Source organism: Leguminivora glycinivorella, chromosome 18 (genome assembly GCF_023078275.1).
Source record: "Leguminivora glycinivorella isolate SPB_JAAS2020 chromosome 18, LegGlyc_1.1, whole genome shotgun sequence".
In the NCBI taxonomy this organism is placed as follows: Eukaryota; Metazoa; Arthropoda; class Insecta; order Lepidoptera; family Tortricidae; genus Leguminivora; species Leguminivora glycinivorella.
The window spans coordinates 1134171-1158476 of NC_062988.1; the positions used below are offsets into that span (position 1 = coordinate 1134171).

At 37.6% G+C, this 24306-nt stretch overlaps 2 protein-coding genes and 3 long non-coding RNA genes across 7 annotated transcripts in view; 3 read left to right on the plus strand and 2 right to left on the minus strand.

Moving 5' to 3' along the window:
• LOC125235735 (acyl-CoA (8-3)-desaturase-like) overlaps positions 1-24306 on the minus strand; it is a 193320-nt gene that overhangs the window by 14103 nt on the left and 154911 nt on the right. The gene's annotated exons all lie outside the window — the stretch shown is intronic.
• LOC125235737 lies at positions 10213-11184 on the plus strand. The gene is made up of 2 exons (XR_007178127.1): positions 10213-10395; positions 10482-11184. It is a non-coding gene; the product is annotated as an uncharacterized LOC125235737 (long non-coding RNA).
• Positions 12348-13191, minus strand: LOC125235740. The gene is made up of 2 exons (XR_007178129.1): positions 12936-13191; positions 12348-12770 (listed from the first exon to the last, which is right to left on the minus strand). It is a non-coding gene; the product is annotated as an uncharacterized LOC125235740 (long non-coding RNA).
• LOC125235739 lies at positions 15284-16255 on the plus strand. The gene is made up of 2 exons (XR_007178128.1): positions 15284-15466; positions 15553-16255. It is a non-coding gene; the product is annotated as an uncharacterized LOC125235739 (long non-coding RNA).
• Positions 19158-24306, plus strand: part of LOC125235733 (prothoracicostatic peptide-like) — a 316691-nt gene continuing 311542 nt past the window's right edge. For both annotated transcript variants that reach the window (XM_048142307.1, XM_048142309.1), the window contains exon 1: positions 19158-19233. The gene's annotated coding sequence lies outside the window, so the exon portion shown is untranslated. The remainder of the gene's footprint in view (positions 19234-24306) is intronic.

The window sequence follows — 24306 nt, forward strand, 5'->3', positions numbered from 1 at the left end:
ACATTTTAACACATAAGCTAACAATATGGGCCAAATTGTCAAAACTGAGGTTCAAAAGTTTTATGCTTGTGTCGAGAGATGGCAGTCCATGCACTGTGATTACACATTTTACTTTGACAGTAACTCTCTATAATACAAGTAGTAACTTAAGTAAGGAAAATTCTGACACCAATAGGCGAAGGAACCTCATCGTCATTGACGCCTATCTAAAGATTTAGTTTTGAATTCACAAATAGTTATTTGTTATACAAGGGGGCAATGTTGTATTTTCAGATTCAGCTTCAGATTCAGATTGTTTATTTGCATAAAGTACATGTACATGCAAATACAGGTATAGGGTATTTACAATTATTTACATTATTTACATCATGAATTTCAAATTTATAAATATCATTACAATGGCATAAAAAAGAAAATCATTATACAAAATCAATGTCAGGTACTAGAATTAAAATTATATAAAAATAAATAAAAATAGCCAATACAATAAAATGTTAATAAGTCCATTTTAACGCCGAGTGTGGATTCCACAGGTGGTAAATCATCTTTATTACTAGATTCACCTACTTTTATCAATTTTGAAGCAGTTTATTTGACTTTATTCAAGGCCAAATTACTTTACCCATTAGTGGATAAAATGCGTTTTTACCCGCTGATATTAAAGGACAAAACACGTGTTTCCGAGCTAGTGAGGGGAAAATGTACTTAACCTTTTGTATCCTTAGAAAGGGCTCGTGTTTCATTTCATTGCGCCTTTGATTGTGTGCTGAATTATAAATACATGTAACGATGTAGGGAACAAATCAAATTATTTGATTAAATATTTTACAACACAAACACAAATTGCTCCCTTACGCCGTGGCTTAGAGTTGGTCCCGGACGGCGATGCGACGCATACAAATCAAACCTTATCGGTGCGCGACGGCGACGGTCGCGCGACCGTCGCTCAGAGATAACGCCTATACACTACACTAGAGAAATTTCGACGGGTACCTCGACAGTCGGGGTGTTGTAACGGTTTATCACTGTTAGCTGGAGACCCGGGTTCGATTCCCGGCTTCGCCACCAGTGGGCTTGATCGCTTTTTCTTTAGTGTATGGTATCTATTTCAGTTTATAATTTATATACATGTAACTGCTTTAGTCCGTAATGTACCTAACTAAAATCGCATGTGTAAGGCCCTTAGGAAAAAAAGTGTAAAGAGGCTCTTAAGAAGACAATGCAATCAAGTGAATATTAAGCTGAACGATTTGGCATGCTTTTTGGAGCATGCAACGCGCATGTGACACTCCTTGAGTTGCAGGCGTCCATAGGCTACAGTAACCGCTTTCCATCAGACGGACCGTATGCTTGTTTGCCACCAGCGTAGTATAAAAAAATCTTTAGAGTCAGACTAAGCTAACTCTGCACTTTTTGTTGCAAAACCTGCAAATACCTAATGAAAGCAAATACTAGTTTCAACATACTTTTCTGCCAGTATTCTTTGATCAATGCCTCAGTTTAGTTAGTCCCCGGAAGTCACAATAAACAAAACTTTGCCCCGCTATTACAAAGGGCTAGAAAACTAAACCATTTCCAAGTAACTGCCGACATTTGTTTGAATTCCCGTTGTAAACAGATCTACATTCTCATGGCGTACGAAGTGCATCGATTAGAATATCATTATTTACCTACGTTGATTTTGTGAATCGAGGAGACTAAGTATTTCTACGAGACTAGCGCTGAAACTTAAAAAAATTCATTCATTCATTCATTCATTCAATAGTTTTATTCATGGTAACCACAATTATTTACATAAGTAATTTCATCATTACAAAAGAGAAGAAAAAAAAAAAAAGTATTTCTGGTTTACCACGAAATGGTCCCGCCTCAGCATAAATGCTGACCAGGGGCCAGCGCTGATCTTCCGGCGAGACCGGTTTGTGGGCCACGAACGCAGCTGTACGGCCTGCCCTTCCGAGAAGTGCATCGATTAGAATATCATTATTTACCTACGTTGATTTTGTGAATCGAGGAGACTAAGTATTTCTACGAGACTAGCGCTGAAACTTAAAAAAATTCATTCATTCATTCATTCATTCATTCATTCAATAGTTTTATTCATGGTAACCACAATTATTTACATAAGTAATTTCATCATTACAAAAGAGAAGAAAAAAAAAAAAGTATTTCTGGTTTACCACGAAATGGTCCCGCCTCAGCATAAATGCTGACCAGGGGCCAGCGCTGATCTTCCGGCGAGACCGGTTTGTGGGCCACGAACGCAGCTGTACGGCCTGCCCTTCCGAGATATCTGAACGCGCCCACAGTTGCGAGGCGGTGATCAGCGCCATCTGGACTGCGGACAGGTATTCATAATGACACAATAAATAATTAATAAAATGGCCGGTCAGATCGCACAGCGTGCCAATGAGTTCGAAATAACAAAATTGAAACATTTCACTCATATACCTACATTTTAACATTAAAACTAACAAATAATATTAAAGTGCTACATAATTAGTCGTGTGTTACAAATATTTCTAAAAGAAGAACCCAGAGAACTATGTTAATTTACCGTTAAAGTGAGTTTCTTTCTACAACTAACTATGAAATGGGCCTGGATAAATTTACATTCTTACACATGGAAATATAAAGAAAAACAGCTACATGTAAACGCGTACAGGTGGATGACATGACAAAATACAATAGATTAAAGTTTAATGTGAATAAAATAAAATAAACATTCAGTTGTTATGAAGATAGGACAGTAAAAACGGGTAAGTTTATTATTATAACTTGATTATTGGTGAAGATGCAAACATGTCTAGCATACGCATATGCTACACTAAATTAACAGAAACTGGTGTCATATTTCAAAGCTTCCTGTTGCCGCTGGTTTTGAAGTGTGAGTAATTTGAGTTTAGTTTTGAAACTTGATAAATTTTGCAGGTTCCTGAGAGGTGGTGGAATATTGTTCCAGCACTTGGTTGCCATGTACCGGAAGCTCCCACGAAAGGCTGCCGAAGAATGTCGAGGTGTCACTAACTGTACACTACAATTACGCGCCCCAAGTGAGCTGCGGGTGGACTTCCACGACAACTTCTCGAACAGATATGAAGGAGATTTGTGCTTGATAATACCAAAAAGAAGACATGCCAGGTGTAATTTCCGTCGATGAAGCATTTTAAGAAGACTATGCTGATTCAGAAATGGTGTAACATTGCCTCTAGGTGGAATGTCGAAACAAAAACGGGCACAAGCATTTTGTACGCGCTGAATAAGACGCCTTGTCCTTTCTAGTAGTCGTGGACCATACACTATATCCATATAATTTAATTTTGTCAAAACAAGTGCCTCAATTAACTGTATGCGTAAGGTTTCTTTAAGAAAAGGTCGTATGTTATATAATACCCTGAGCCTATAAAAACAGTTTCTAACGCATTCAGCAACATGTTTCTCGAACCTAAGTTTGCAGTCCATAATTAAGCCTAGATTACGTGCTTCAAATACTCTTTCAAAAAAAATAATTTTTAAGAAAAAAAAAACCGCCTTCCTTTGGGGTTCTGGTGATAAATACTTTCAAATGTTGGATTATGTTATCAATTCGTCTGTATATTTTTTAATGTTTGTTATTCGATATCTCCGTCATTTCTGAACCAATTTTGAAATTTGGATGATTCTGAAGTACTTACAGATGAGAATGATTATCAGAACGGAACTCTAACCAGGGGCGGCTCACTCTTCATCAGCAGTTCCACTGCACCAAATGTCACTGTTCTGGACGTAAGTGCATGCTGTTCTTATAAAAATACCAAAGTCACTATAAGTGTGCCGTTGAGATTTGAGGAGTTCCGTTCTGACCATCATTAGCAGTTCCACTGCACCAAATGTCACTGTTCTGGACGTAAGTGCATGCTGTTCTTATAAAAATACCAAAGTCACTATAAGTGTGCCGTTCAGATTTGAGGAGTTCCATTCTGACCATCATCAGGAGTTCCACTGCACCAAATACCAAATGTCACTGTTCCGTACGTAAATGCATGCTGTTCTTTTAAAAACACAAAAATCACCATATGTATGCCTTTCAGATTTGAGGAGTTCCCTCGATTTCTCCAGGATCCCACCACCAGAACTGAGTTCTGAGAAAAATGGGACCAATCTGTATGCATATACATTCAATAAAATAAAAAAATTCAAAATCGGTCCAGTAACGACGCGACGGAGATATCGAGGAACAAACATAAAAAAAAAATACAGACGAATTGAGAACCCCTTCCTTTGAGATTTGGAAGGCGGTTAAAAACTGCCAGCTCGCTTAAATGATTTCAACCTCTTTACCCGAAAAGGGGCCCTTACTCTTACTCTTTCTAACTTGTCATATTAGACTTTGACTACCACTTGTAAATTGTAACTTTAAGCTTCGAGAAATGGGCATAAGAAAGCCGACAATAGCATCAAGTGTGCGCACTATACTAGGCTGTAAAAAATGTTTATTTCGAACTTGTTTCGAACCATTTAAAAATCCATACAACTTGTTATGTGCGCCACACACTCGAGTATGAGGGCACCTTAATATTGACTTAATAGACTATAGACTGGATGTGAGCGACAAAAAAGTTGCCGAGCAACTTTGTAGCCCGTGGGCGCTTATATCCTTAATAAGCTGAGACTTTCAGCCAGCTTTCAGCATAGCGGTTTCACATGCTCTGCATCCCCTTTCTGGGAATACAGTCGTGATCACTGTGTGCGTAGCCGAATGAACAAACGCTCATGATATTATCGGTTTCGTAGCTATCTATCTCTATCGCTGACAGAGCTAGACAGCATTTCTGTCGGCGTCTGGCGTAGACGATTGCCATCGGCTACGCCGGCTGTAGTTTTTCTAGGCGTATAACAAGGTCAAAAGTGGTCGACTAGTTTAGAAACACTAGATTTTCTCGGTAATAATTGAGAATAGCACAGGATCCAGTTAAGTATTCGTTACAATTTAAAGCGTAGTTAAGTTAACGAGCGGCTAACTGTCGTTTACGATGGCTGTAACACATGACGGTAATAAAACATTGATAGGACAAACCTAGGTTGTTAAATTGTAGGAAATGCGTTAAATTATGTCTTGAAATAAAAGTAACCTTAAAAATAAAATACTCGTAAGATAAGATATTTTGTGTTACTTGAACTACTGTGACCATCCTCCTTGCGTTATCCCGGCATTTGCCACGGTCCGCTTTGACAACTAATCCCAAGATTTGGCATAGGCACTAGTTTTACGAAAGCGACTGCCATCTGACCTTTCAACCCGGAGGGTAACTAGGCCTTGTTGGAATTAGTCCGGTTTCCTCACGACGTTTTCCTTCACCGAAAGGCGACTGGCAAATATCAAATGACATTTCGCACGTAAGTTCCGAAAAACTCATTGGTACGAGCCGGGGTTCGAACCCGCGACCTCCGGATCAAAAGTCGCACGCTCTTACCGCTAGGCCACCAGCGCTTCTACTTGAACTAAGACTGTACATTGTAGTTTGAGATTGCTTCAACGACAAAAGCACAGCTCTCAAGTATGAGAGGAATATGATTAGACAGGTCGCCTGACGGTAAGCGATCATCGCCGCCTATGGATACCCGAAGTAGCAGGAGCGTTGCTGGTCGTTAAGATGGGTGTACGCTCTTTTTTTGAAGGTTTTTAAGTCCGGAAATACCGCAGGCGACAGTAATTGTGATCGAGTTTAGTAAAAGGTCCCTTTTTGTCGATTACTATAAAGTTGCTATGTCAGTTTATGGTTACCGGTAAAGTGGGACGTTTTACTAAACACTATCACAATTTCTAGTGTTTGTTTATTTCAAAGTTTTTTTAAAATTGTATTTTTAACCCCCGACGCAAAAACGACGGGGTATTATAAGTTTGACGTGTCTGTCTGTCTATTTGTCTGTTTGTCTGTCTGTCTGCCTGTCTGCCTGTCTGTCTGTTTGTCTGTCTGACGTCTCTGTATGTGGCATCGTAGCTCCCGAACGGATTAACCGATTTAGATTTAGTTTTTTTTTTGTTTGAAAGCTGAGTTAGTCGGGAGTGTTCTTAGCCATGTTTCATGAATATCGGTCTACTATGTCCTGGGGCCCGTTTCTCGAAAGGTACAAGCCTTGTATTACAAGTGCGCGAACTGTCAAATCGTATGGGTTGTCATGGAAACACACTTGTAATACAAGGCTTGTACCTTTCGAGAAACGGGCCCCTGGTCGGGGGTTTTTCAAAATATTAATTTGACATCAAGCTTTAAACCGTGATGTTGCTTTAAACTGTGTCAAATGTCAACGCTAACCTTTTACATACTGTCTCTGGTGATGGTAACTAGCTGGCAACCGAGACAGGACATTGACGTATTGATATACTGACTGTTGACTTCATTGATTAATAATAACACGTAAAATATTGACTCGAAATATATTCAATTTTATTTATTGATTCCGCTGTAAGAACTGCAATGCCGCTAAATATTGGAATCATGCGCAACGTGTACCAAAAATAATAATGACAGAGACAAGGACAACAGAACAACGGGGTAAGTAAACCACGAGCATATTTATAAATAATTAAAACTACTTATAGTATATATATCACTAGCTTTCGCTCGCGATACAAAGAGAAAAAAAGTAGCCTATGTCAGTCTCCATCCCTTCAAACATCAGGTCAACCCGTCGTTCCGTTTTGCCGTGAAAGACGGACAAACAAACAGATACACACTTTCCCATTTATAATATTAGTATGGATACCCGTGCGAAGCGAGAGCGGCTCGCTATATTTATTATAAAAAATACAAATGAAAATACGTGGGAGATACCTATTTTCACCCCAACCTTCCACGTAACAAATCTTAGGCGAAATAATAGCCATACAATTAAATAAACAGAAAATTTAAATTTTCCTCACACTCGCTCTTAAACGGTGTTATTACATGCCTGCATACTGATACGTAATGAACTATTTTATCGCCCTAGGGCGGTAAAGCGAATACCTGGGTGGGGCCTTCCACGACCTGTCAAAAATTACAAGATGTCGGACGAATGTTCGAAATGTCTGCGTTTTAGTTTAAAATTTGGTTATTACTTCGCGAGTGTGATGAAAAACATTGTCTATATCACGGGCGGCTGAAGGATTACGAACGAGAGGCTGTTGGAAGCCCGACGCCGAAGGCGGAGGCTTTAATAACTCGAGTTTGTACTGTTTTCAATTTTACTACTTTCCAAAGAGAATCGAGGATTATAGAGTTACTGTCGAAGTAAAATGTGTAATCACAGTGCATAGTAGACTGCCATCTCTTGACACAGGCTTAAAACTTTTGAACCTCAGTTTTGACAATTTGGTCCATATTCTTAGCTCGATATGTGTTAAAATGTCAAATATTAATATTAGCGCTATCTAGCCGAGCGTACCCCAAAGGTGTAATGCCATCTAGCCCACCGTACCTTTTTTTGTATGGTACTGAGGTACGTTTTTTTCTTAGACTGTATCTATCTATACATAGTTATATAATGTCTTTGCTATTTTCATATGCCTAGGTACTTTATAATAATTATCACCTATATGTACCTATTCTGGTTAATTTAGCACTGGCAGGTAACAGGAGCACATGTAATCGCACCGGCGCGAATAAATCTTGATCAGCGTCCCGCGGGACTCGGGCCAAATTCGCTGGGTTTACACGACTCAGCATGTACCACGAGTTATACTGTCTAATTGGGGGACAAGTGGGGGGGAATTATTTTATTAAATATGTTTGTTTTTTTTTTCAATAAGGAACTTGACTGTAGTTAAAATAAAATATTTTATACCATGCACGAAATAAAGCATCAGATAATTATAAGAAAAACATGAACCGAAGTTATTTTGAAATCCAATTTCTAGGTAGAATGTATAAAGTAACTGAGACGACACTCAATTCAATTTCATATAAATTCGTTCAAATTCGTTTTGACAGTTCTTCAAAAGAAGCTGATTTGACTAGGAGGCAAGTAGCCTATAAGTAGTTATATTACTAATTACTAAGGTACTGTCGCCTAATAAGGCCCAATTCTTAAGCTTACCCACTTTCAAAATGTGATACTGTTGTAAGTCTGTTTTCACATTATCCGATCCGATATCGGATGTCGCAAGGATTTCAATGGGAAAAATTCAAGATGACGCCTGTAATGTATATATGGGTCCTACATCCGATATCGGATCGGATAATGTGAAAACGCACTAAGTGTTCACACTTAGAGTTTAAATTATGTATTACTTTTCATTAGTAACAAAAATAAAACACCCTGATAGACACCCATATATTTCAGTTTATCATTAAAACACATTACTCGATAGTGTGAACGTCACGGATAATATGTAACTTTTGATTCTAGTAAGTAGCCGGGAGCACTGATCCCTTTTTAGGGTTCCGTAGTCAACTGGGAACCCTTATAGTTTCGCCATGTCCGTCCGTCCGCGGATAATCTCAGTGACCGTTAGCACTAGGAAGCTGAAATTTGGTACCAATATGTATATCAATCACACCGACAAAGTGGTAAAATAAAAAGTGGAAAAAATGTTTTGTTAGGGTGCCCCCCTACATGTAAAGTGGGGACTGATTTTTTCTTTATTCCAACCCCAACGTGTGGTATATTTTTGGATAGGTATTAAAAATAAATAAGGGTTTACTAGGGCTTTCAAATACCGGACATTATCCAATACCGGTATTCATTCCGGTATTGGCGAGTTCAATACCGGGATCCCGGGATCCCGGTATTGAAATCGCGAAAATGTAAAAAACAAGTAATTTGCTTAAAATAACAAATTTTATTCAAAATCTCGTTTGTTACTTTTCATGCGTGTTATACTACAGCGAAATCTTGCCAATCCGACTCAGTGATGGGTCAAATTGAATACATTTCGAACTTCATATGTTTCGATTTCAACCCAAAACGGTTCGTAAACTTATGTGGCCAAGTCGGTTCAACTTCTATTGTAAGTATACATAGTTCAAAGGGCTACGCCCCGTGCTAGTTATTTTTGTTATGAGTGGCACTTAGGACGCAGTGTAAAAGCAAGCGGGAAAGTATAAAAGCAAGCGGGAAAGAGCGCCAGAAGCACTATCGGTCGAATGGTCATTTTGCAGAAAACTTGGTTGGCATTATTACATACTACCACCCACGCATAAGACACATTTGACAGAATATTGTTTTACAGAACATTACTCGATATCGTATAGCATATATAATCGTGTAGCATACTATGACATGATCAGAATTTTACACGCTATCGAAAAGGAAATACTGCCCCAGAGTCACCGTTAAGTGTGACCCGTGTGACGACGAGCGAAATGAGGAGGAGTGTTAGGTATCTTGCATCCCCAACACATCCAACTCGCTATCAAAAAGCAAACTGCAACATTATGCAGCCGAAATATTATGCACAAATATTATCTGCCAAAGTATTGTTCGACTAGAAGACTATTATGCACATCAACATTATGACAACAGACAATTCGGGTATTACAAAAATCTGCGAAATGATTTATGCCAAAACATATTCTGCGTACGATGTTTCTGCCAATCGTGACTTATGCCAAGAACTTTTATACGAATCAAATATATGCGAAAAAAGTTTCTGCAAGACAATAGTGAACCGATTCTATAAGTTTGATATCGCCGCCATATCGGACATTTCGCAAGAAGACGCGGCTATCCATAGCAAACCATGTTTTCTGACAAATCGATCTCTTTAGGCTGGTGCGGAATAGAACCTTGTAGTTCAGTAGGTAATCTTTTACATTTTATAGTCAGTGTCAATGGTGTAATTGTACTGTAGATTTGACTATAATATTGTGACATTGCACATTTTAGCTTAACAATTTAACAACGGCAGTTTTAAATTTGTCCCGAACGTAATTACTTTTTGCGCATAGCAAAGCCTTTATGTGATCTAGCAACTGGATCGATACTGGATGACAGTTCGATTATCCAATCAGAATCAGCTGTCAACAAAGGGTGTTGCCAGAATACAAATATGCACAATTTTCAGAATATTTAATTATTTAGAATTAACAAATTAAATGTAATTAATAAATCAGAAAATAGTCACTTTATTGTTGGAAAATTATATGGAATTTTGTGCACTAGGATTTTCAGTTGGTTGAAATTTATTTCTGCAGAGGACTGCTGAGGTGGTCATTTTAGATGTTATCCCCAAGCCTCTCAACGTCGTTAGGGCTCCTGAGATCATTTCCTGCACTTGCTAGCTGTCTCCGGTCCTGTTCAGGCCTCCAGTGCCTGCTTTTATTTATCGAGTTTCATCTTCGATCCAAAAAGTGATCAGATTGATGGAGTGCTGGCGGTCAATCCTTGTGTAGCCTAAGGGCATTCTGGAGGAATATTTTCCCACCATGAATTGTAAGTAGAATATTATGGGTGTATCAGGTTGATCACATTATTGATCCTTGCCTCAGTTTAATTTGACCACGTGTGTCTATTTCCAGTCTTCTGGTGGACTATGTGGAGGGAAGGGTCGTCAGAGCTGAGAAAATGAGCTCTCTCAAGTTCCAGCTGGTAAGGAAATCAGAATAGTAATTGTCCACATTTAATAGGTTAGACCACATTCACTTTTCTAATGATGTCTTGTTTTCCTTTTCAGCTGACTGGGAACTAGAACTATAATTAAAACTATTATTACAACTATAACTATAATTAAAATTACAATTAGGGGGCCGGTTTGTCCGGCAACTCAAATTTTACCACAAGCGTCGAATGGTGCGATAGCTTGTTTCCGGGGTCGAGCCTATTCCAGGTGAAGAAGATGCTCTCAACTTGCTGATGCGTCGGTTGCGGTGGTGCTTCATTGTGTCACAGCGCCTGGGGCGACCAGCTTCAGCTCGCAGAAGGAGGGCTTACACATTGTATTAGCGGTAACTTCTGGCTTGAAGGTTGGTGTCATTTTCTTTCTTCCTGGAAGGCAAGATTACTTAGTTTAGTTAAGAAGAATTCCTATTATCTATGTTGGCACTGATAACTAGGGATTAACAGAACTTAGGAACGCTTGTAAATCATTTAGAATTGAACTATTGCACGGCCGAGCTCTACCGTCTGGCAATACATATTAAGGTGCTAGCTTAAGCTTAGAATAATGATTTACTGGCTATAACTTGCTTTGTGTCCGTTAGACAATAAAATAGTGTGTCACAATCTAACCGTTTTCTTTCCACCCAATTAGAGACCTGAAATCTTGAGGAAATCATAGTGCACCTTATTAAGTACTTTTTTTGCTTCTTTTTCGTGGCGGACGATCCGCCAAAGTTTTAAGACTCATTTTGCGTAAATTTATTGTCTGGTGCTTTCCCATACTTTCCCCCTTGCCGGGCTGGGAAAAGTCGACCATGACAATGGCGCCCAGGTTTAGAAAAGCTTAGATTTTCCTCAGGAATTCAGAAAATTTCAGTGCCATACATAGAAATAGTGAAAGTTGTGTTCATACTTACGTTTGAGTTTCATTTTGAGCTTGTGTCTTGATTGTGCGCATCTCATTATCACTTGGGTGCAGCTTCAGCTTGCTTACATTGTTATATTGCCCATTTTTGCTGCACAAACTTGATATTGGCTTGCAAAGCCTAGAATTATTCACATGCTTGAACCTTCTGTTGAAGTTTTGATTTTGTGCTGACATTTCCTTCAGGAAGGAAGGTGTCAAACTAATAAGCACTATTTAGTTACTTTTTGTGGCATGTATTTAGTAATTTAAAGGCTGTGACCTAGATTATTGTGTATAATATTTAAAAAACATTCTTTTAGGATTTATTTTGCTGTTTGACCTGGAATTTTGTAAAGTGAAAGTAACATTTGAGTATTATATTTTGAGAGTATCACCATTGAGTTGTAACTTTTTGACATTAAGTTAAGGGCAAGTTGTTGGAAGCTTTTGAGTTTTCCATTTAAAGGCATTGTATACATTAGGGGTAACTGACATTGTGAGTGGTTTAAATCAAAATTTTCATTATTAAAGCCATACTAAATACCTTTTAAATTATCAACTAAAATTGAGTAAATTACAGTGTATATTTGTGTAACTTAACAATTCAGTAGTTTAAAAATTGTGTGAACAAATTTAATATTCTTTTGAACAGATACTTACCATTTAGTTTTGGAACGTTTTGCAATTTAAGAGTGTTTACATACATACATTGAAACAGGAACATTTGTATTAGAAATTTTTACTTCATACAATTGAAAATTGTTTGCTCACTAATACTCACATTTCACTTTATTTTCACTGCACTTGATGCAAATCACTTAAGAAAGGAAATATACTTACATTTATCTGAAAAGGTTGAAAGCAAATAAAACACTTGGTATATCATTGTAAGAATATATATTTATTGTAAGTCAGTTGCCAACATACTTAATATTTTGAGTTTTGAACTTATACAATGGCGTCTTCAGTGGCAATTTCACTTTTGTGCCCGTTGAACTTATACAGGTGAATTCAGTCGGGGACGACACCGGTAATGGTTGGAAGTGCAGGAACGGCTTGAATTTTTGAGTGTCCGGCAGCTGCATTGTTGTTGGTTGCCGGCGAAGTGGATTGTGTTGTTCTCCATGCAAATGGAAGGTTTCCGTTGGGAGTTGTGCTTTTCAGCACATTATCAGTACCCGAGTTCCTCTGATGTTCATGTTTTGGTTTTCTTTTGTAGTCTGTGGTCTAGTTGTAGCTGTTGCTAGGTGCCTAGTTGCTTTAGTGGTGTATATTTCTTAAGAGGTAGACAGCTTCTAATAATCTGAAACAAATTCAATGGAATTTAGTAACAATAATGTACATGTTTAAGTCATTTAAATAGAATGTTTAGAAGACAATTTTTTGCTGTTTGTCATTTAATTTGGAGTGTGAGGGAAAAGAGGAGGATAAAGGACAACTCCCTTTCCTTATTATTCGAGATATTTACCTGCTGTTAGTAGTAGAATTATTTACATTCCAGTTAGCTTTTTCTGAATAAAGTTTAGTCATTCCTTTAGATTATCGAACGTTTATCACACTTATGCTAGTTTTCCATGATTTTGTAGTTGAATTAAGTGTTGTTTTATTAATTTGTAGCAATAAAAGCAGCAGATATTAGAATTTTGTAGGTAACGATGAATATTTTGTTGACATTTAGTTTTTTTTAAAGGCACAGACCACAGACAAAATAAGTTCAACGATGGGTACGTACGGATGCGTGTTTTTGTTCCAAGTTTGAGTCGTAACTTGAGCGGTTAAATAAACGCTCGTTTTGTGATGTTGGATTTCTGTTTTATGTTTGGATTTATTTTGAGTTACGACGTGGTTTTAGCGCCAGTTTTAAACTTAAACGTTTCGAAACGTGCAGATTCATTTAAGGGCGTTTGTTTTTGTGAAAACTTGGATTTGGTTTTGTGGCGTATTCAAGGATTTAGAGATTGTTATTGGGTAAGTTGAGGTGGAGGTTTTCTCTGGACGCAAGGTCCGGGTTTTTTTTTTGTGCTTTCACCTTGCCGCCAGAGTTAACGCCCTCGCTTACGCCATATCGTGTCACTCTTTGGTTGTTTCGTTTGAAGTGTTGAATATTGTGGTATAAATATTCAATCACGACTTTATGTATGGAACGTGGTGAACAGCAAAGTCTGTTTTCACTACTATTTTGTTTTGCGTGAGGAATGAAAGGGTTCCTGGAACAGTTCTCTGAAATGCGTGAAGTATGAAAGGGGCGACACAATCTGGTTCATTTTACGTTTGAGCGATCCTTGATACGACCTGTTTTTCGGATGGAGTTTTTGCGGGTGCTTACCACACCCGAGCGTCGTGTTGGCGCGATTTTGGGGTCGACAGGAGGTCCACACCCAGGAGTGGTGAGGTATGGCAGGGCGCGGTTGCACTGTCTACTTCTTGCATCCCCTTTTGGATGCGCTCCGTACCGGGTTCTTGCCTTTTGTGGTGTCGATCGGGTACTCGCTGGTGGGTACATTGTGTGTTCTGTGTGGATTTTCCCATGCCATGGAGGCGGTGGGGTGGCGCACGCGTTTTTTGGGTATCGCCGCCAATCATGCCTGGTGTTCGATACATTTTTTTGGTGAGTCTCAACCAATCGGTTGAGGTCTCGGGCATGTTGCAACCTCAGAGTTGTGTAGGATTTTGTGATCCGGAGAGTTGGGTGGGAGTCTTTGTTCCACCAACTCGAAGGCCCCCGTGACGGTTTGTTATGTTTTTTTGGTTTGTTTACGGAAGAGTTGGAACAGCACAATGTTGCCAATTCAACCGTGTGTTAGGAGGAATGGTATTTTTTTGTTGGTGAACCGTCAGGGAATTTTGATTTTGGATTATGGATTTATATTTTCGGATTGGAATTTTATTTTGAATAAAATTATGAGCTTCTCAAGTTTATCACAGTAAACTTGGAAGTAGGAATCATTTTGGATTTTTATTTTGCCCGGTCTAGTAGAGTTGTTTTTAAGAATGCTGATCATCGGTCCTGGCGGTTGGTTTTGCGTTTTTCCAGCGCAACTGTGAAGTTGTGCTGGTAAAACCAAAGATATGGTTACTGGTTTGTTGGTTCATTTGGCAGTGGGGAATTTTCCGAATGGTTCGGATGCCACACTGGGTTTAGTGTTGCGTGGGTTCGAAATAATATAAAATTCAAAATTTAAGGATGTTTTAGACGGATGGTTTTTTTGGTATGGTTTTGTGAGGTTGTAAGTTTTGGCATTTCTTTTGGCAATATTTCGTAACCTGCGCCATCACAGGTTTACTTTTGTGTGTTTCTCCCATACTCGGTATGGTCGAGGTGTGTTCGTTTCTTTTCTTATTTTCATTTCTTTTGTGACACATTGTTAGTTTAGTCGCTGAGGACAGCGAGCGTTTTACCCTTGGTAAAACGCTACAGCAGGGAGAGGGGTATTGTGACATTGCACATTTTAGCTTAACAATTTAACAACGGCAGTTTTAAATTTGTCCCGAACGTAATTACTTTTTGCGCATAGCAAAGCCTTTATGTGATCTAGCAACTGGATCGATACTGGATGACAGTTCGATTATCCAATCAGAATCAGCTGTCAACAAAGGGTGTTGCCAGAATACAAATATGCACAATTTTCAGAATATTTAATTATTTAGAATTAACAAATTAAATGTAATTAATAAATCAGAAAATAGTCACTTTATTGTTGGAAAATTATATGGAATTTTGTGCACTAGGATTTTCAGTTGGTTGAAATTTATTTCTGCAGAGGACTGCTGAGGTGGTCATTTTAGATGTTATCCCCAAGCCTCTCAACGTCGTTAGGGCTCCTGAGATCATTTCCTGCACTTGCTAGCTGTCTCCGGTCCTGTTCAGGCCTCCAGTGCCTGCTTTTATTTATCGAGTTTCATCTTCGATCCAAAAAGTGATCAGATTGATGGAGTGCTGGCGGTCAATCCTTGTGTAGCCTAAGGGCATTCTGGAGGAATATTTTCCCACCATGAATTGTAAGTAGAATATTATGGGTGTATCAGGTTGATCACATTATTGATCCTTGCCTCAGTTTAATTTGACCACGTGTGTCTATTTCCAGTCTTCTGGTGGACTATGTGGAGGGAAGGGTCGTCAGAGCTGAGAAAATGAGCTCTCTCAAGTTCCAGCTGGTAAGGAAATCAGAATAGTAATTGTCCACATTTAATAGGTTAGACCACATTCACTTTTCTAATGATGTCTTGTTTTCCTTTTCAGCTGACTGGGAACTAGAACTATAATTAAAACTATTATTACAACTATAACTATAATTAAAATTACAATTAGGGGGCCGGTTTGTCCGGCAACTCAAATTTTACCACAAGCGTCGAATGGTGCGATAGCTTGTTTCCGGGGTCGAGCCTATTCCAGGTGAAGAAGATGCTCTCAACTTGCTGATGCGTCGGTTGCGGTGGTGCTTCATTGTGTCACAGCGCCTGGGGCGACCAGCTTCAGCTCGCAGAAGGAGGGCTTACACATTGTATTAGCGGTAACTTCTGGCTTGAAGGTTGGTGTCATTTTCTTTCTTCCTGGAAGGCAAGATTACTTAGTTTAGTTAAGAAGAATTCCTATTATCTATGTTGGCACTGATAACTAGGGATTAACAGAACTTAGGAACGCTTGTAAATCATTTAGAATTGAACTATTGCACGGCCGAGCTCTACCGTCTGGCAATACATATTAAGGTGCTAGCTTAAGCTTAGAATAATGATTTACTGGCTATAACTTGCTTTGTGTCCGTTAGACAATAAAATAGTGTGTCACAATCTAACCGTTTTCTTTCCACCCAATTAGAGACCTGAAATCTTGAGGAAATCATAGTGCACCTTATTAAGTACTTTTTTTGCTTCTTTTTCGTGGCGGACGATCCGCCAAAGTTTTAAGACTCATTTTGCGTAAATTTATTGTCTGGTGCTTTCCCATACTTTCCCCCTTGCCGGGCTGGGAAAAGTCGACCATGACAATATCACTTTATTAAATAACAAGACACATCATTGACTTTTGAAACTGGAATATGAGATGATTTCTTTTTGGAAACACATTGTAATATTTTTAATCAATATCTGTGGTAAAATTTAGTGGTATTTTTGTTTTTCGTGGCGCTAGAGGCGCTAAAGCACTAATAAAGTAAATCCGCCAAATCATTGAACAATAAAATTAGCCAAAAAAGCTAAATTGTCCCACATACATAATTTTATTATAAATCACATTGCTAGGAAAACACTGCTAGGATTTGTAGAGGAGCTGGGGTGGTTAGAGTAGTGCTACCCCGTCTATTTCACGCAAAATAGGCACAATGGATGTCGACTTGCGGAAAATGCCCAATAAAACTAACTAACTAACTAACTATAAATCACATTAAGAAATAATCAAAATCAAGAAGATTACTTCGCGGAATAGGAACACTTAATCTACGGATTAGAAAAGTAATTTTCTTGATTTTGATATTTCATATTTCCCAATTTACTATAGGCAATGTTACGGCAAAGTTTTGCGCTAGAGTTCAACACATTAACGCACATGTACAGTAAACCATAGAGTAGCGACGTTATACGTTAGTTCGTATTTTTTGAAAAGTTATATCTATGGTATAGATGCATCAGGGCGATTTATTTACAGAGGGTCTGTGACCTGTTGCAACTACGTTTGACGTGTTGCTTCTCTGTCACACTTACGTGCGAATTCACAAGTGCGAGAAATGTATCAAAAAAGGTTCGCGACAGGCCCTCCTCAATGAATGCTTTTGACACGTATCTTCATGTAGGTAATCATCGAAAAAACTATCATTTTCATACAAATATTGTAAAAACACCAAACAGAGAATGTGTTAAATCGAGAAACGAGAGCAAGAAGCAAGATTGACGCGTGTAGCGACCATCATGATGCAGAAATTTAACGTTTTTGATGAGTAATTTACGTTAATTTGGCAAAATTTGTTAGTTTCTAAAAATACCGGGATGCCGGTATTACTAAATTAAATACCGGTATTGAAATGTGCCCACAAAAAGGCGGGATCCCGGAATCTCGAGATACCGGGATCCCGGTATTGGAAGCCCTAGGGTTTACTAAAATCGTTTTTTGATAATACATATTAATATTTTCAGAAATAATCGCTCCTAAAGGAATAAAAGTGTGTCCTCCCCCTCTAACTTTTGAATCAAATGTTTACTTAATATTTACAGTTAATTTTGGGCTATAATTGGGAGATTTGGACTATAGTTAGGTGGTTTTACAGTACTGTATAGACAACGTTTTAATGCCTATAGCGTCTACTGTTAATCCATTAGCCCTCAATCTCAGCACTAATTAATCCATCACCCAATTATACTGAAACACTACGACCATAAAATACACCCACGAACTACCCACAAACATGCCGATTCGGACTTAGGTACTGTTGTATGATCTTCATTTTGATATCAGCGCGTGTATCTGTCATACTTTAATCACACCTCGGACTCTAGCGGCAGTGATCGTTTACCATCTGGCGACCTGTCTCACCTGTCTGCTCGTTTGCCTCCTATCCCATAAAAAAACGGAAGAAGTGAAACTTCGACATAAACAACTCCCACACAAAATAACCTCAAAAATATTTTGTCAAGTGACCATCACGTTTTTGAATTTAGTTACGTCCATCATTTTACTGTTTTATAGTTATTTGTTATACAAGGGGGCAAAGTTGTATTTTAACGCCGAGTGTGAAATTGAAAAACGAGCAAGTGAAAGGATTCTATAGTTGAACCACGAGCGAAGCGAGTGGTTCGAGAATAGAATCCTGAACTTGCGAGTTTTTTAACACACGAGAAGTAAAATACATTTGCACCCGAGTGTAGCACAAAACTTTTCCCCTCACTATAGCGAGGAAACTACAACGCAAAAAATGCGTTCATCACTGCTTCCAGTAGTTCCACAGGTGGTAAATCATCTTTATTACTAGATTCACCTACTTTTATCAATTTTAAAGCAGTTAATTTGACTTTATTCAAGGTCAAATTACTTTACCCACTAGTGGATAAAATGCGTTTTTACCCGCTGGTATTAAAGGACAAAACACGTGTTTCCGAGCTAGTGAGGGGAAAAATATTTTTCCCCTCACTAGCTCGGGTAGTGATAGTGGGTAAAGTAATTTGACCTTGAATAAAGTCAAATTAACTGCTTTAAAATTTATAAAAGTAGGTGAATCTAGTAATAAAGATGATTTACCACCTGTGGAACTACTGGAAGCAATGATAAACGCATTTTTTGCGTTGTAGTTTCCTCGCTATAGTGAGGGGAAAAGTTTTGTGTTACACTCGGGTGCAAATGTATTTTACTTCTCGTGTGTTAAAAAACTCGCAAGTTCAGGATTCTATTCTCGAACCACTCGCGTCGCTCGTGGTTCAACTATAGAATCCTTTCACTTGCTCGTTTTTCAATTCCACACTCGGCGTTAAAATACAACTTTGCCCCCTTGTATAACAAATAACTATTATTTACATTGACTCCCACACTAGGCAAAGCCTGTCACGTGGTACATCAATAACACAAAGTTCAAATGTTGACTGCACTCAAAATGTCTCTGACGTCATTCTTCGAAAAGGGGCGGAGCTTGCCACCGCGCAGGCGCGCACAACTCCGCCCCTTAGCCGTCGGTATAAAAGGATTGGACGCCAGAATATCAGTCAGTAGCGCTACGACTCTCGAAGCGGGAGTTTATCGTCGCGCGGGAGAAACTTCCAGTGAACGTACGTCGAGTTTTGGCACGGTAAGTGCGTTGGTATTTTTATGAAATTCTCTACTTACGATTTTGGGAAAAAATGTGAAATACTGTAAATTATTTTAGGTTCAAGGAAAATTATAAATGTACGATTCTAGAGGGGAAAATTTCTAGTAGGTAAGTGTTTATTGATCGATAATTATGGAAACACTAAAACTGAATGAAAAATATTCTGGAAAGAAATGTCACATTGTAGGTATAAATAGAAAAATCAATCAGTAATAAGGAAAGCATGATAAACTTTTTCGTCGGCTATAAATTATGTTTTCAATGGGTAGTCCTTCTATTTAAGTTCTTGAAAAGCGTTTTAAAAGCACAATGTTAAAAATAAATAGGTAACTATAATAATTTAATAATAAAAACGTGCTCAATAACAAAAACTAACTACCTAAACCGCATGTATATTTTATTCATATATTTTTAAATAATTACAGTTTGAATTGCCACAACTAATCCATTTTTCCCATGTTTTACATCATTTTTCATTCTCCTTGCGTTATCCCGGCATTTGCCACGTCTCATGGGAACCGGGGTCCGCTTTGACAACTAATCCTAAGATTTGGCGTAGGCACTAGTTTTACGAAAGCGACTGCCACCTGACCTTCCAACCGGAAGGGTAACTAGGCCTTATTGGAATTAGGCCGGTTTCCTCACGATGTTTTCCTTCACCGAAAAGCGACTGGCAGCAAATGAGCATTTCTTTTTTTTTTGCCAATAAAAAAATTGTGATTGTTTTAGGGAATTTTAGGTCAATTGTACTCAGAATCACGAGTACTTTCAATCTCACTGGGAGACAAAAAGTGTCCCAGAATTTCCATACATTTTTGTTACTTTCCTCTTTTGTTGCCCCATACACCATGTACGGAACATGGTAACAAAATAAGAAAAAATCGTATGGGACAATTTTTTAAACTACTATCACTGAGATAAAATACAACCAGTTTTCATGTTCGTTTAACAAGTTTTTTGGTTAAAATAGCGCCTACGTGCTCTTTGGTTCAAACAACAAGCTACTTGTCATTTGAATCGGCAATATATTTGAATCAACAAGTCGATTTTATAGAAACAACCTGACACATATTGTTTTAAACATACGTTTGGCTGATTCAAACGGATAAACCACAACAAGTCGAACTTGTTAAATTCACAATGCAAATTTCTCTCAGTGTAGGATTGAAAAAGCTAGTAATTCTGAGTAGAAATAGCATTTTTTTTTCAAAAATGTCACACTTCATAAAAGTGAAATATCAAATGACATTTCGCACATAAGTTCCGAAAAACTCATTGGAGCAAGCCGGGGTTCGAACCCGCGACCTCCGGAACGAAAGTGGCACGCGCTTACCTCTAGGCTACCAGCGCTTTGTACCTTACAGTTATATTTAATGTTCATTTAATGTAAATAGCCAACTGAAATGAGGCAACTCCGGTGCTTTACATAAGATTAAATAAAAGTAATAAGTTCGTATCTCGTTGAGCTACGCTCACCGCTACGTGCGTAGCAGCGCTACGGATTTCGTAGCGCGTTTCGGTGTTCTGCGGCTATTCCGATATTAAGACGCTACGGGAGCGAAAATGCTAAAATGGAAAGGAGTCCTTTTCAATTTGGAAATTTTAGTTAAATATACTAGTGTTATTAACTAGATTTATCGAAAACAATTTGTTCGTTCCGAACAACTCAGTTAAAGGATATTGTGAAATAATATTTAAAATCGAGGTTTCGCTCTCGACTGTTTCCTCCTTCAAAAGTTAGTCAATCGTAACGAAATTTGAGAATCTAAATAACAATGAAATAATCTCTGTCAGACCGTTTAGTTTTTTTGGCTAATTGTTACCAATTTTACATACCACACCTTTTTTTGCGCTATAATCAATAAGGCCGTTTTTAAAATTTTTTGATGGGCTCTAGCGTCCTTAAAAATAAGAATATCAACAAAACCAAAACGGTCCGACACCGATAAAAATAATAATAATCTGTGTTGAAAAAATCATTGCTCTATTTTCAAGAACCAGGGAGGAAATAGTCGAGAGCGTTTGTATGGAGAATTGACCCCTCTTGTATGGTCTTAAGTTACTTTTGTCGCTAGAAAAATGATATACTTGTCATTTTCTTAAAAGCACTATTATTTGTATTTTTTTATTTTGATATTTTTGTTGAATTTTAGGTCAGTTAATCAGTATAATCAGTTTGACATATACTTACAAATAAAACACTTAGGACTTTGGTTTTACTCAAATTACGAGCACTCTGTTTATCTCAATGGATGAAAAAAAGTCTCCCTGAATTTATAGAGTTACTTTCCTCTTTTGTTACCCTATACAAAATATAAGGGAAATGGTAACAGAATAAGAAAACAACATGTTAGGATTGAAAAACGTATGTTTCTGAGTAGAAATAACACATAATATCAAAAATATCACAATTAAAGAAAATTGGACACGCTCAAGAATATTCAATACTAGCTTTTGCCTGCGGCTTTGCTCACATTAGAAAGAGACAAAAAGTAGCCTACGTCACTCTCCATCCTCTCAACTATCTCCACTTAAATAATCACGTTAATTCGTCGCTCCGTTTTGTCGTGAAAGACGGACAAACAAACAGGCATACACACTTTGCCATCTATAATATTAGTATGGATTACGTACTCAAAACATCGTAATTTGTACATAATAATTGTTTGTCAGTACAGATGGACGATGGTGGTTTTTGCCCGCACTAGTGCGCAAAGTGGTTTATTTTGTCAGGTCGAAACTTCAGAGGGCCACCGGTGACGAAAAACGTCGAACGATACACGTGCGATGATTATGTCTCACTCCTCTTACAATTATTTCGTTTTAAAATTCAACAGGTGTCCTACTTAATCCTTATTAGAATAATAAAACTTTCTGAAATGAAAAACCAGAGACCAGCGGGCGTGGCCGAATGGCAATCGTCGACGCCAGACGCCGACAGAAATGCAGTCTGGCTCTGTCGCGCCAATACGCAAGAGCGATAGAGATAGATACCTATGAAACAGATATTATCACAGAACTAAATTTAGAAGATAGAAGAAACAAGTTCATAATTATATAGGGCCCGAGTATGTCAGATTTTGTACTGAAGTTATTACTTGCCTGTGATTTTAAATATGTCTCACTCAGGCCCCTGAGTTCATATTTTTGTGTTGTTGCAATTAAATACCACGTAACGAGGCATTTTTAATGTTTTTGTTGACTTCAACTTACAAAAATTGACGCCCGAAAGCTGCAAGGTGCGATTAAAGAGGACAATTCATTGGATTTTACTGAGTTCATTTGACACGCTAAGTAGATACGTTTGCTTGATCTAGTGGATATTATCGTGAGCGATTGTACATTTGGCTACGTACCCAGTAATGTAATTTGAATGATAATCCACTTATTCAATTTAAATAACTGAAATAACTTTTATTTTACAACTTAAAGTACATTCTATTAGTAAAGTTTTCCTTGATTAGATTTGTTAGGGCTAAAGACGAAGCTTAAATGAAAATAGTTTTTAGTATCGCCTTTACATAAAACTTCGGTTAAACTAGTTAACTTAGTATAGGTCCTCTCTGGAACAGATGGCGCTTTATTTTCTAGTTTTGATTGTTACAAAACGTTCCAAAAAATCAAGTACAGGTTACATTCGATGTAGGGAACAAATCAAATTATTTCATAAGGTGAAATACCCCATAATGGACGGTGATGCCATTATGGACAAAAAAACACAAATCCTTAAAAATAAGTATCTAAAATTAGTTTCTAAAAACTGACGGCTATGTACCATAAACTAGAGTTGTAGAGCTGTTTCATTTTGAAGTTTCAATTAATTCGGTTATTTCTGAAGGATTTGGCGACAAGATAAAATTCATCAGTTTACTGAAAAAAATATCAAGACGAATTCTTAGTAATGTTGCTAAGAGAGTTGAGTTCATGTAAAAAATAATAAAAAAATAATACTCGGTGTAAACTTGAATGCGTTTTACTTACTGCATTAGGCATGAGATAAGGTATAAAACATACTAGTTTGTTGCTCCAAAGATATAAAGAAATGGCGTTATTTTGCGAGTGTCCATTACTGGAACCGAAAAACTGCCTACCTCCTATGATGGACAAGGAACAATTTACAAAACCAAAATTTACAAGAAACAATCCTATGTTAAAATAACTCAAACTAATTGCATTTATGGTATATAATATTGACTCATTGAGTATCAGTTGGCTTTAAAAGTAAAATTTTAAACTTATTTCACTGTCCATAATGGGGGATCCATTACTGGAGAACTGCCGTCCATAATTGGAGAAAAAACACCTATTTTTAATTTGTTAACTATGAAGAAACCAATAGGAGTATCCATACTGCAATACGCTTGAAATGTAAAAGAAGGATTGGACATTCAAGATTTAACACGCTTAGCGGTAGAATTTTTACATTTATGAGTGAAATATCAAAAAGAGGCGAAATTTTTTCTTAAACTGTCCATGATTGGGTCCGTTACCTTACTACTATATATAAATTATAAACTGAAACAGATACCATACACTAAAGAAAAAGCGATCAAGCCCACTGATGGTGGTTTTTTTCTAGTTTTGATTGTAACAAAACGTTCCAAAAATCAAGTACAGGTTACATTTGATGTAGGGAACAAATCAAATTATTTTTCCCCTCACTAGCTCGGAAACACGTGTTTTGTCCTTTAATCATGCTATAATTCTTTAAATTGTAATTTTTCATATTTATCTGATCTTATTTTTATTGTATTGAATGTTGTTGTATTTGTAATTTAAATTATGTCATTATTATTGTCTGCATGGCGCATTAGTTTGTCACTGTAATGTCATGTATCTATTAAATAAATAAAAAAAAAAAAATAAATAATACCAGCGGGTAAAAACGCATTTTATCCACTAGTGGATAAAGTAATTTGACCTTGAATATAGGCAAATTTTCTGCTTTAAAATTGATAAAAGTGGGTTAATCTAGTGATGAAGATGTTTTACCACCTGTGGAACTACCTGGCAGCAGTGATAAACGCGTTTTTTGCGTTGAACTTTCCTCGC